The following is a 14,339-nucleotide window of genomic DNA, read 5'->3' as shown; positions in this document are numbered from 1 at the left end:
TGTGAACGGGTAAGTATTTAATATTCAAAACCAAGCTGTAAGTTCTGGGTCCCATGAAGGACCAGCTCGGTGATATCCTTTACTGTACTGAACACAGGCCTGTTTCTATCAAACATGTTCATATTTGTAAACTTATATCATTTAGGTAATGCAGTCTGTTTATCTCCGTCTAAATACAGAGTGTAGTTGATATCATCCTAAACTGTTAGAATAGCATTCCATCTTTTCTCTTTGGTGAAAGACATTTGACTAAAATCCACACTGCTTTGAACAACTTTTTTCACACATCTGAAAATGCCACAAGGCTTTTCCACCAAATCCTCTGACAGCCCACAGAGATCCATTAATAAATCAACTTATGCTATGAAATAAAACAAATAAATACATATGTAAATTTAACTTGTAATCACATTTAACAAAATGTATTATATGACATTGCACTCAAAGGAGTACTACAACTGTAACTGTAGTGCATGTAAACTCAGTAGATATAACACACTGCTGCCACAGGGGGGCGATATTACAATGAAACACTTCCTAAAAACTAAACCATGCCTTGTAGCGTAATCACTCAAAGGGCTGCAACTAAATACATTTACGGATTCATTTTACGATTATTTCCCCACTAAGATTTTGGTCTATGAAATGTCAGTTCAGAGTACGATTTAAAAATAACTACAAATCAATGAATGTAAGGGTGCTTAATTATATATTCCTATGATGACCAAGGCATGTCTTCAAACATCTTGTTTTGTCATTCCAGAATGAAAAGACACTCACTTTCATAAGGCACAACATACTTTTATCATCAAAGAGATTACATATAATAGCATCAAATGGAAAAACTCGAGTAAAATACAAGTAACTCAAACATATGTTTTTGAACAGTACTTGAGTACACTCGCCTTCCACCACTGACTAAATACATATTATACCAATCATTTGTATCCTAATCCAGAGGATTATGACACATCTGTCACCCCACAGAACTCCTTCTAAAGCCTATGTGTAGCACTGATGCCAATTATAAACATAATCCTGATTCTAAAGCCAAACACATGTGCCAAAGTTATTCAGAATCAGAATACCTTTATTAGTCCCACAGAGAGGACATTTGCATCGTTACAGCAGGAAAGAGCCACAGACAGCTTAATGTTACATATTAAAACATTTATTGATTTTATTCTACGTTTATTGGCAGTGTTTTTCTTCGTAATAAGATTGCAGGTCTGTATTGACTTATAATGTCAGATATTTGTGTAAAACAACTTCACATGTAGCTTTGGGCCACCTGATTAAAAGTCTCCTATCATGCTATTTTTAGGCATATATATATTATGGGTCTCAGATATATACAAATATATAAAAACATGTCTATGATGTGTTTTGCTCAAAATACCAAACAGGTCATGCATTTTAGACATCCCTCATATCCCTGTATTTCAGCTGTTAGAGAAGTGCTGATCTGGGTCCTTAGCTTGAAAAAAAAGAGGAGGGGGAGCTTGTACCTGCTCAGAATTCTACGAGGTACTCAGCTAAATTCTGCAGTGATTAAACGCCATATCATGTTCCAAACCACATTAAGGATTATTTCTGAAACAAGTCTGGAGCTCAAATGTTTCTTTTCTTGGGGGTTTCCCACAAGGTGAGTTCCTTTTTTTATTTCCTGCTTCTTTACACATACATCTAGTACAGTCCAGTACAGGTTAGCTCTGAGTGTTAGCAATGCTTGCTAATGTAAACAAAGACCATATTACGTCCAAAACACGTCGGCATTGTTTCTGATAGTGCCGCGGGTCCACATTTCTGATATTACGTCATATTGGACACAAATCTGGATCAGCTCCGTTGTACCCCCATTTTAGAGATTTGGGTACAGAGGAAAAGAGAGGGTTTTGTTTTCTGACACTTTGTGAGTTCCCTGACACACCAGGGACACATATATATGTATAAAAGACATTAAAAAAGTGCATTTTGCATGATAGGTACCCTTTAAATCAAACATCAGCGAGTAAGGGAAACCCCATCTACAAGGCATGCAGCGATAAAGGGCTTACAGGTCTACTTGCACAACACAACACTGCTGACACCCAGTGTTGTGCTAGTTACTGAAAACCAGTAACTAGTTACCATTACTAGTTACTTCATGTCAAAAGTAACTCAGTTACTTAACTAGTTACTTACACCCAAAAGTAATGCGTTACTAACGTTTTCGTTACTTGGAAAAAAGGGCTCCCATTAATGCCCTTATAGCCTTCATTTCAGTACTGTAATTGCATTGGAGAATAATACAATCTGTTGATCAACTTGACATGCATTATATGCAATCTGGATTGCATCGATATTAGCTGGCTTTCCATTTTTGTATATTCTTTCTCCAGGTAGTTGGAAAAAGTTTTCCGTCCCATATGCCGTGTGCCGCCCGGACATGCTATCATGCTAACTAGCTCCCTGAAAGCGGGTGACTCCACTGTAGCAATAGCCTGCATGTGTTCTACAACATACCGTGCAATGGCTTTATCGACTTTTCCCTGGCCAGCAGTCCCTTGGTTAAAATCCAGCCGCTGTTGCTTAGGTGGAGGTGGAGTGGCGTCGGCTGAGTCTCTGTGGTCTTAGCTACTAGCTTCGTCCCAGCATGTTGTTTTTGCAGATGTTTTAAGAGATTTGAATTACTGGTTTGGGCAGTAGATAGGATCTTTGACCCGCCAAGACACAACTTACATTTAACTAAAACGTTCTTTTCTTTGTGCTCGACAAAAGTGAAATAGTGAGAATATCTCCAGGTGGAGAAACTAGACTTGAGCTCTGCCGCCGCCATGATAGTCTTGTTAGTAAACAACACAAACCCGCCCACAGCGCGTCTCCGCATGTGACACAGGAAGTATCTAAGTACATTTACTCAAGTACTGTACTTAAGTACAGTTCTCATCTCTGTTCGCCTGGCTGTTGACTATATAAAAAAACTAACGGAGTAACGCACCATGTAGTAACGGTAGCTGCGTTACTGAATTTAAAAAGTAATGCGTTAGAGTACTAGTTACTGCCAAAAATACTTGTATTAAAATACTTAATTACTTGTAACGCGTTAGTCCCAACACTGCTGATACCTGAGGAAATGTGACAGCTCCTGCAGAGTCAAAATAACACAGGGCTTCCCGAGCATGTCACAGAGAGTTCACTCTGCAGGTACCCTGAAAACTGCAGTCATTAAACCGCTCTTAAAAAAGAATAATCTAGATCCTTCAGTAATGAACAATTACAGGCCCATATCAAACCTCCCATTTCTAGGTAAAATCATTGAAAAAGTTGTTTTTCAACAGTTGAGTAATTTCTTGCATTTAAATAACTGTTTTGATGTGTTCCAGTCAGGCTTTCGTCCAAACCACAGCACTGAGACTGCTCTTGTAAAGGTCTTTAATGACATCCACTTAAACACAGACAGTGGCAGAACTTCAGTGTTAGTATTATTAGATCTCAGTGCTGCGTTTGACACTGTTGACCACAGCATATTACTAGACCGACTGGAAAACTGGGTGGGACTTTCGGAAACAGTTCTGAATTGGTTTGAATCCTACTTAAAGGACAGAAACAACTTTGTTTCTATAGGTAAATACACATCTGAGTTGACAAATATGACATGTGGGGTTCCTCAAGGCTCCATCTTGGGGCCTCTTCTCTTTAACATCTACATGCTACCACTGGCTCAGATAATGAAGAACAACAAAATAAGTTACCATAGCTATGCGGATGACACACAAATTTACGTAACAATTTCACCAGGAGACTATGCTCCAATTCAAACACTGAGTAAGTGCATTGAACAAATCAATGACTGGATGTGTCAGAACTTTCTCCAATTAAACAAAGATAAAACTGAGGTAATGGTTTTTGGAGCCAAGGCAGAACGTATCAAAGTTAGCGCTGAGCTTCAGTGTGCAATGTTCAAAACAACAGATAAAGCCAGAAATCTAGGTGTAGTCATGGACTCTGACCTGAGTTTCAACAGTCACATTAAAACAGTTACTAAATCAGCCTACTATCACCTAAAGAATATATCTAGGATTAAAAGACTAATGTCACAGCAGGATTTGGAAAAACTTGTCCATGCTTTTATCTTCAGTAGACTGGACTACTGTAATGGTGTCTTCACAGGTCTCACTAAAAAATCTATTAGGAAGCTGCAGCTGATTCAGAACGCCGCTGCTCAAGTCCTCACTAACACTAAGAAAGTGGATCACATCACTCCTGTTCTGAAGTCTTTACAATGGCTTCCTGTGTGTCAAAGAATAGATTTCAAAATACTGCTGCTGGTTTATAAAGCACTGAATGGTTTAGGCCCAAAATACATTTCTGACCTCCTGCTAAATTATGAACCATCCAGATCTCTCAGGTCTTCAGGGACTGGTCAGCTTTCTGTCCCCAGAGTCAGAACTAAACATGGTAAAGCAGCATTCAGTTATTATGCTCCAAATATCTGGAACAAACTCCCAGAAACCTGCAGGTCCGCTGCAACTCTGACTACTTTTAAATCCAGGCTGAAGACTTTTCTTTTTGTCGCTGCTTTTAATTGAACTATTCATATCTTAGACTGCACTGTAACTTTTATCCATGTACTTTTTTCTTTTAATGTTTAATTGACTGCCATGTATTTTTTTCTTTTAATGTTTATTTTATTATCTTTTCTTTTTAATGACTGATTTTAAATGCCATTTTCTTAATCTCTTTCATTTTTTGTAAAGCACTTTGAATTGCCTTGTGTTGAAAAGTGCTATATAAATAAACTTGCCTTGCCTTGCCTTGCCTTACTCTGCTGGCGGCCTTCATTCACCTGCACCACAGAGGAACTCACCACAGAAGCATCTGTCTGCAGGCCAAGGTCAGCTCCTCTAGGAACCAATAGGAAGAGAACAGAAGGGCTTAACGGGTAATTAGATCCTGATGGACGATAGGAGCAGCACCTGTAGCAGGAGGCATGTAGAGAAGGAATTCCAGCAGAGTAGAAAAAGGTCTGAATACACAACGTTCCCTCAGTAGTGACACAACACAATGTATTTTTCACTACAGATGAAAAACAAAACATTGCTTTACCGTCCATTTCTTAATTATCTGTATTTCTTCTATGAATTGACTTGCTTGCAGTACACAGTATGGCCTTGGTATTTTACACTTTATCTGATGTTTTTGTCAAAATTGATCGACAGTTTCAATATCTCAGAATTATTTATCTTACATCAGAACAGCTTAAAATAAATACGAGGTACTTGGAATTTCTCAATACCGGTCTATCTGACATGAAACTGGCTGCAAAGATCTGATTCAAAACCCCTGTTCAAAACTAGATTAGATCTTTTTTTCAGTTTCCATAAAAATTCAACTTTATTGTGATTGCACATAGTACAAAGATAGCCGTTTGCATCCTGCCAGAACGTGCAAAGAGTAGATAACGTGCAGATGAGGTTGCCTTATATACACGTACTGTATGTGGGTTACAGTCAGGGGCGGACTGGGGGGAAAAAGTGGCCCGGGGATTAATTGACAGACAGGCCCACTTAATGCGCGGCATGTATCGGCCGGCCGGCGACGAAAGTATGTTACTTAACAAAAAACCCTATGCATTTTATGTTATTTTGGACCATTATTCATATAGTAATCACATTACCTGAGCCCTTGAGTTGCCTAGAGAAAAATAGTTACAGCATATATTTATTGATTTGAATGTTAACAGATCATTGATTTAAGCTGTGTCTATGTTGTTGTCAGTGACTTATTGTTTTATCTTTTTAAATGCCTCTGTGATGTGCTGCAACCCATTTTCCCCTCGGGGACAAATAAAACGAATATTACTACTGGTGGACCTCACCTTCTCTAGGGGGGTCCGGGGGCATGCTCCCCCGGGAAGATTTTTTTTGTTTAAATGTTGAAGTTAAAAGCATCAATCTGGTGCACTTTGAGAGCAAAATTAGGGACTAAATCTATGGATACATCTCTCAACACCCATATGAAACAGAACTGTAAACAGATTTACTTTTTCTTTCAACATTTATTTGAACTGTAAGTGGAGGCAAAATGACTGCACCCAAAACAATAAACCTGCTAGCTAACTAGCCTAAACTCAGTAACAGAATGTGGGCAACACGTTCTTCTCCACAGCCGCGCGACCTCTGAGTCAGACACTTCCCCCTTTTCTATCCTACGGGCAGAGCCATATAATAGAAGAGTTACGACATCTCCGTTCACTCCAATGGACCACTTTTTTTACAGCAATGGCGGATCGTGGAGCCTCTCAATCGTTCCCCGGAAGTTAGCACCAAGGCTAGCAGAGCTGTAGAGTTGCAGCATAATAGACCGTTCGTGACGGACTTTTAAAGGTAAGAAGAAGTTTAAAGATTTATATTGCGGATATTATCAGTACATCTGATTCAAATTAACATGTGTATTAAAGGATGTCAGTGGATTATCCCTAAATTAGTAGATTTAGGGAACGTTTACAGATAACAGATTAAGCTAGGATACCGAAGCAAGTTAGCAACAGACGTTGAACATCCTTTTAATTGTAAATTCCGTTCTCTTAATGTCATTTCGTCCAACGTTGTTGAATTAGAGAAGAGGGGCTTCTAAACGGGATTGTATGCGGGGGTGGAGGGAGTTAAATATTAGATAAATATAACTTTGGTGCGTGTAAGAGTGAGTGTTTTTAGTAGAGCCATATTGTGTCCTTGTGATTATGTTGATTATTACCTGTCTGTATAATGTTGCAGCTCAGCTGATTTTGGATTGATGGCAAAGGGAGAGGGACTTAAGTGAGAGTGAAAACACAAGGTAAGTTTAATACTACTGTTTTATATAAGTAAGCATACTAAACATGTATTCTATCACTGTATTATAAGTAATCTTGTTAGTAACCTACTGTATGGGTGGCAGGTGGAGGGGCAGTGATGTTACAGGTGGAGGAGCAAAACTGCAAGACTGCAAACTCACAAGACAGAGAAATCAAAGTTTGTTCTCCAGAGAAGAGGTTGATTTCACTTCAATTTTTTATTTCATATTTTCTAAAGATGTGGAAATGGCAAAAAATAATAATTGAGAGCTGTAACCAAGACAACTGTAACAACATGAGTAGAGAGCCACCAAGGTTTTTCAAGTCCCTCTCTTACTCCATTTTGCCAACCCAAACTTCCAGGTACATGACGGGACACCTTGCTTGTTTTTGTTTTTGCCTTCTTAATTGTCTCATTGCTCCATTTCATCCCCTTTGTGGTGAGTCTGCCTAATGCCTTCAGTTGGTCTTTTGAAAACGTTTTCTTATATTTCTTGTCCCTAATTTTCATTGTTTTCTTGAGAGCTGCATTTTCCTTCCTGATTTTTCTTAGTGCAGCCTTTGCTTTTTTGGTGATTCCTTCTTGGCTCTTTAATTTTCTCTTTAATTGTTGTAATAGATCTGTTTGACTGGCTGCTGGTTCCCTCGTATGCTGACTGGCTGCTGGTTCCCTCGTATGCTGACTGGCTGCTGGTTCCCTCGTATGCTGACTGGCTGCTGGTTCCCTCGTATGCTGACTGGCTGCTGGCTGAGTGGGTGGTGTCCGCCCTCCCTGTCTCTCCTCACTAGCCATGTTCTCTCTTTCTTCACCCTCACTTTCCTTTCTCTCAGTCTCCTCATCCCTTCTTCCCTCAATCTTTGAGACTAATGTAAGTAGAAGACATGGCACTGTAAATGTTCGAACATTTAAAATATTATACCACTTAAAAATAAGAAATATTACTTTTGTTACTAAGAGTTCATACTTATTATACCTGTGTCACCTTTCACACTATAGCTGTGATCATGAGCTATGGGCTTTGTAGATACAGGTCCCGGGGTGAATCGTGGTGCAGGGGCCCTTCTCTTTTTGACCACAGGGCGATGCACGAAGATGGTGGGTATAGCCTCTGCTCTCAGCCTAGTCTTGCCCTTTTTTGTCTTGACAAACTGGTCGGCATCAAAATGTGCCTGCGGAGTGACTTGAGGTTACTTCACACACAGAACAACTGTGTCTGAATCTTGTCTGCCCCCATACATATTCCATAGTGGTTGAATACACAGTATTAGGAAACACTTTATACTTACTGGACATGTTATACTCATTACATACTGTATATAAAATATGACCAAGAATGTGAGACAACTTTATAGAAATTCATATCACATCTGTTACTGATGCCATTTGTCATACTTTGTTAAACTCACAAATAATAAAGTTCCATAACTTCAGTTGGGAACAAAGACCACACCTTATCTCCCCAAGGCAATTTCCCATCCAATAGGTGTGCTATATAGGTGTGTATAACCCGTTCTCCTGTCTGTTTATCCCTCTTTCAGCACAAGAACCAGAGGGGGTTTCAATGGAGCCTGAATACCTGCACTGAGACCCTCACCCTGCACCCTGAGTCTCAACTCTGTGTTTTTCAAGCCTTTCCCTGTTTTTTTGTATTAAACAAAACATTAAGCTTTCCCAATGGTGTGGTTTTCGTTTTGTGAAAAAGTGCAAATGCAGTGTTTGTATATAATTACCTCACATATTTTTTTGCTGTTGGTCGTGAAATTGCTCCTGCTGACTTGAGCCAGCCATTTTTTCCTCCGCTCTGTGTCAGTGGGGAAGCCGTACATTCGTACTCCTTTCTCGGAGCGATTGGAGCATCCCCAGGCAGCACAGCAAACCATGGTGGCGACTAGGAGGAGGCAGCACAGCAAACCAGGACAACACGGAGGAAAAGGCACAGACAAACTGCATGATATGCTATTCAATGTTTATTGAATTCCATGTATTTGCAATGGATGTTCCTAAAACAACACATTTAACATCATCATCATGCTGCTGCTGCTAGTCCTTTGATAGTCACCTGTCGGTCTCCTGTCCTTTCTGAAAGCCATAAAGATGACATTAGTCATTTAGATAACTTGTGTCCTCAATTACCATGGGATTACTGAAACTACCATGAATTTAAGAAAATGGTAGACATTAATCTAATCTGAATTTTAAAGCATTACTTTAGATCCCCTCCCTCTAAATATATCAATAAACATTAGAAAGTGATGCTCCTGACTACCATACAAGTTTAAGAAGATAATATTGGTTTTAAAGAATTCAAAGCTATAAATAAACAGCAACAGGCTCTTTAACCAAGGCACTGTTAGCCTAACATGTAAACTAGTTGTTCACACTAATCCTAATATTATCACTTAATATTAGCAAATTCTATTTTATTTTTTAAAACATTGATGTAAATACATACACATATCGATTTGTTGTATAAATATTGCAAATCAAAACCTTTATTCACTAATAATTACCAAAAATCGTAGTTCTATCTCCTGTTATCAATGCATTCACATTGCCCGCCATGGACTTCCGGGGAACGATCCTCATCTACATGAACCACGTGACGATAACCGTTTTTGGACTTCCGTTGTCGTAACTCTTCTATTATATGGCTCTGCCTACGGGTATAGCCACTCCCCCTGAACCCCGTTCAGGGGGAGTGGCCGGAACACTTACAAATGTAACAGGGGGTGTGGGCAGGTGCAGTGGCGGTTCTACGGGGTGGCACGGGGTGGCAGCTGCCACCTCAGAAAAATGCCTTGCCACCCCAGCTGCCACCCCTGTTGGCAGCTTTGTTTTGAAAGAAAAGTTGTGTCTCATCGGACATTTAGAGAGAAATGAGAGAAAATCTCTAATGTCCGAGTGCAAGTGAATGCAGCACAAGACGCGAGCCTTGTAACCCCTCCCCCGGCCCTGGCGCAAGCGTGGAAATATGATTGGTGGCGATTTCATTTGAACGGGAGGACAGCGCAAAACGAGAAGCATTTCGGATCCAAGTAGACGGAAGGAATGAGGTATTTGCGGTTAGGGTCAGGGTATGGCTGGGGTAGGCTACAGCCATACCAAGAAATGGATTAGCCCCACCTTAGACCCACCATGAACAATGATGTTAAAGTAAGCAAAATAAAGTCCGCCAACTCGCGCTGAGTAAATTGCACAGATAGCAGTTAGTAAGATTGATTTCAGTAGCCACTTGTCTGGAAATACCGAAGACTAGAAACGGTTTTGAAAACTTTTGTCACGTAGTGATCGTCTTCTCAATAGAACATCTTTGATAATGTCTTCTGGCCAATCAGAATCAAGGTAACGGCGTGGTGTTGTTGCAGGAAGTCCCGACGGAGAATACTTTTGCTGTAGTACATCTCTATACATCGATACAACATTATGTGTGGATAGAAATCAACATGTAATGAAATAAGACCCCACGGTTTGATGATTGATAGGTGTGTGGGCTGTCTTTCATTTTGACACACAGAACAATGGGGGCTATTCACCCTTATCCACAATGTAAAGTCATTCACAGCCTCTTCCCTCTTCTCTCTGTGAGGAGCAGCGGTTCAGCTTTCAGAACAAAGTAACAAAAATGGCATTCATTTTTTTAAATATGTCGTGTAGCTGAACCTGCTGATTTATTTATTTTTCTTCTCAAGAGAGTACCAGAATGTGTATTTTATGTTAGTATTTCAAAAAATCTCCTGGGGGAGAATCCCCCCAGACCCCCCTGCAGGGGTTGGGTTTTCAGCATGTCAACTCTTTCACCTGTGGGGAAGTTGCAGGATTGGCTCCAGGTCGCCCTTTTTATTTACTACAAGACAAATGTGCCTTTTTATTTCATACAGTTCAATTTAGATTGTGACAGGGAAATAATCTAAACCTCACGCGTGGCGTTTCACTGTCGGGGGGGGGGGGGGGGCGATATAGCGTTTATGTAATTACATTGCAAATACTGACTTGAGCCCCACCGCTGTATGGGTTAGCCCTACCATAGATTACCCAACACAAATACTCTGGAGCCGCCACTGTTTGCGGTCTACAATGACAGAGAAGAGCCTGTCAAGTTTGGCTGTACTCAGCATTGAATCAAAACGCACCATAGCTTTAAATCTTACTCAGTTTGTGAGGCGTTTTGCTGAACAAAATGGTAATCGCCACATTCAGCTGTAATAGGCATGCCAACTTGATGCTCTGCTCACAGATGAGTCGATGAGAATAATAAACTGTTAAGATGATCACCTTACGTGTGTATAATATTTTTTTTCTTTGTGGGGGTCTGCCCCCAAAAACAGTTTCAAGTCCTGAGAAAGTCAAATAAGACGGTGTGTAAAACTTCACTGCCCAGCCAAAAAAAAGTAACCACTTTGATTGAACTAGGCTAGTAGAGTAGGTAAGGACTTTCCACTGGATAATAACTGCAGCGATGTTTATCTTTTAGCTGAATACACTTTTTTTAACCCTAACTGATGCAGTTAGTCACTTCTTTAATGTTTGTTCTTTCTGATGTAAAGTCCAGGTTGTAACTGTTTGCAATGAAGTCGTGGGGTGCTGAACTGTTCCTTTGAATCTTTTGATTTATGATTGTAATTACTTGTCTTTCAAATTTGAAGGAGGGTGAGCAAGCATCTTGAGGAACATTCATCATTAACTCCTCCAAAAAATATAGTTTATTTAATAATAATTGTTAATATTATCATATTCATACAGACACACATCGATGAGACAGTTAATTAATGTACTTATTGCAGCAGTCTGCATAGATCTGGTACCCCTGCTGGTCTAAGAGTTAGACAAACTCATTCAGTTATTGTTCAGTTAAAATTCATTAAATGATGTCTGCCACCTCATATAATTATATTTAAGGCTTTACTGATGTGCCACAATAATGTCACCTAATGTTATTGAGTTAAAATATCAATATTGTGGCTTTCCAAGTTAACATTGATTGATATGACTGCGATTAAATCAGCATATACTTCTGCCAGGGGATGCCACCCCTGAAATTCCACTGCCACCCTCTTACCACCCCATGAATATTTTTCTAGATCCGCCCCTGCCTACATGCAAACAGCAAAATGTGCACCCTGAAATGGACAAATTCAAAGTAGAGTAAATACATTGTAATTACATAGTGATTATAAAATGTACATTTTCAGAAAGCTATTTAGTCCTATTCTCAACAATATATTTCAGTTAATGGAAAAAGTAATTGGATAATAATGAAATTATGGCAAACTATTTGTACCATGTCATATCCACCCTTTCATGGAAAGCTTGCTGACAGGGTGGACAATGACAGGGTGGACATTTTTGGCTAATATTAGCATTTAATGAGCACATGGTGGACCTTCAGTTAGCAACATGATTCAGTTAGCAAGGTGACTGTGAACTGTTTAACAAATATATTTCGAATTTATGAAAGGTTTTTATATTAATTGACATTTCACTATGACAGAGTGGACATGTTAAGCTTGACAACATCCAACTACACACATAATATGATTAAAATTACAAAATATAAGTTTAAAACTTACTCTGCAACTAGTCTCCATTGAGGAAAGACAAAATGGTGGTAGTAATGTCACTGAAAACATCAGATGTTTTTTTATAGGGGCAGTTACCCCATAATGACAGGGTGGACAGCAATGTCAGGGACACTTGCAAAATGTTCAATATTATTATGAAAATAGAATATACATGATCAAAATGACTCGTTTTATCAAATAACTCGTTGTGGACAATAAAACCATATAATTATTTAAAACATTTAGTATCATTTAATCACTTATTACATACACTGTAGTTAGCAGAGCAGTGTCAAAATCACGTGCATCCAATGAAAAATACGGTATAAAATGAAGGAAACACATTTCAAGAGACTTATCATTGTACTGATATGTGTGAAAATGTTTGGCCATTTATAATAAGACCTCAGAGTTTCATTATTCTGCTACATTTTCATGATGACTGAGTGATTCTGATGGGGACACCAATATTACATAATGGCTGAAGTGTCTTCCTTCCCTCTGTATAATCTTTGAGTTATTATAAACCTGGTACATTTTGACTTGACATGGGACAAAATCATAAATGATGGCTGAATTCCATTTAGCTGCTTCGGTTTTAAGGGTCCGGGTCTTGTTCATTCTGGTTTACTTTCCCTGTCCTGGTTTACTGGGATATTTACTGTAGGCCTACATATACACAACAGAGCCATTGTTTATGTGATGCAAAGTTTTCCTACTATAAATGTAAAAATGTCTTCTGTACAGACTTGTTGCCTGCTGTAATTTTTGGAAATAGTAACAGTTGAGGGAAAATGGATTAGTTGTCAAAACAGAGGAAGAGTTTATTCAGATCAGAATTAGAAACAAGCTTTATGCCAAGTACAGTAAGTGTTCACATATAAACATATACGTAGAAGACATAGTACTTGTAGAGTTATGTCACACATGGTGATGGGGTCATGTGGGGCTGTTTCCTCCATGTATTCATCAACCTTCTTCACTGTCTTTGGAGCCTTAAGCTTCAAATGACTTTTACCAGTTCACCAATATTTATCTTGTAGGTTGAGACAGCTGTTGGTACACAGGGAGAATAGCAGAGGTGAAAGGTAGTGATGGCAGTTTGACACTGAAGCTTCGAACGGAGCTTCAACCCTGGACTTCCTATTCCATAGAAGCAGTGCTTCGAAGCTTGCTTCAAATCACGTGACATATGACGTACGAAGCAGCAACTGCTTCAAATCACGTGACATGTGACGTCCGAAGCAGCAACTGCTTCATTTCCTGAATGAATCACATGACTGGTTCACGGTCCATTCACGCGATTCAATGCTCTGCCTCGTCTCGATTCTGACAGGTGACAGGTTGAAACTGTTTCAAATTTGAGCGCTTCAACACTTTATGACCGCTCTAAACAATGCGCAATGTGTGGGTTGTTGTCGTAGTTTGCGTTGTTGCTGTTGAGTTGTTGTTGGTATTGCATTTGAATTGTAGTATCATTATAGAGCAAGCCAGGAAGAAAGATAGGTCGTTCTGGCTCGGGAAACACTTTGAAATGTGAAGAAGTTGTGAACAAAAAGACAATTATCAGTAATATAAAAACAATTCAATATTTCTAGGAATAGATAGCCCATTGGATAGAGCTGGCAGCCCGAATGCGGCGATGTCCTCCGCGCAGCTGGTTCAAAGCCTGGAATGGATGTATTTTAATCATTGCTTTTCAACTTTAATAACTGATAAAAGGCCCTCTCCTCCCAAAAAAATTTCCAGCACTCTCTAGTCTCTTCTCAATAACCCAATTATCAATCTTTAATTGCAAATAGAACATGATATTCAGTCTTAGGGTCCTTCTCACTTCCGTTAAATGGATTCCTTGCGTCCCTCACTTGCGTCGTTTCCCTGTGACTAGTCCCTCCCACCAGGGAAGCATGGAGAGACGCAAGGAAACCACGAGAAGCAGGGAAATGAGCTTTAAGAGCAATAG

The sequence above is a fragment of the Gymnodraco acuticeps genome, unplaced genomic scaffold, assembly GCF_902827175.1.
Source record: "Gymnodraco acuticeps unplaced genomic scaffold, fGymAcu1.1, whole genome shotgun sequence".
Lineage (NCBI taxonomy): Eukaryota > Metazoa > Chordata > Actinopteri > Perciformes > Bathydraconidae > Gymnodraco > Gymnodraco acuticeps.
This window is presented reverse-complemented; position numbering follows the sequence as displayed.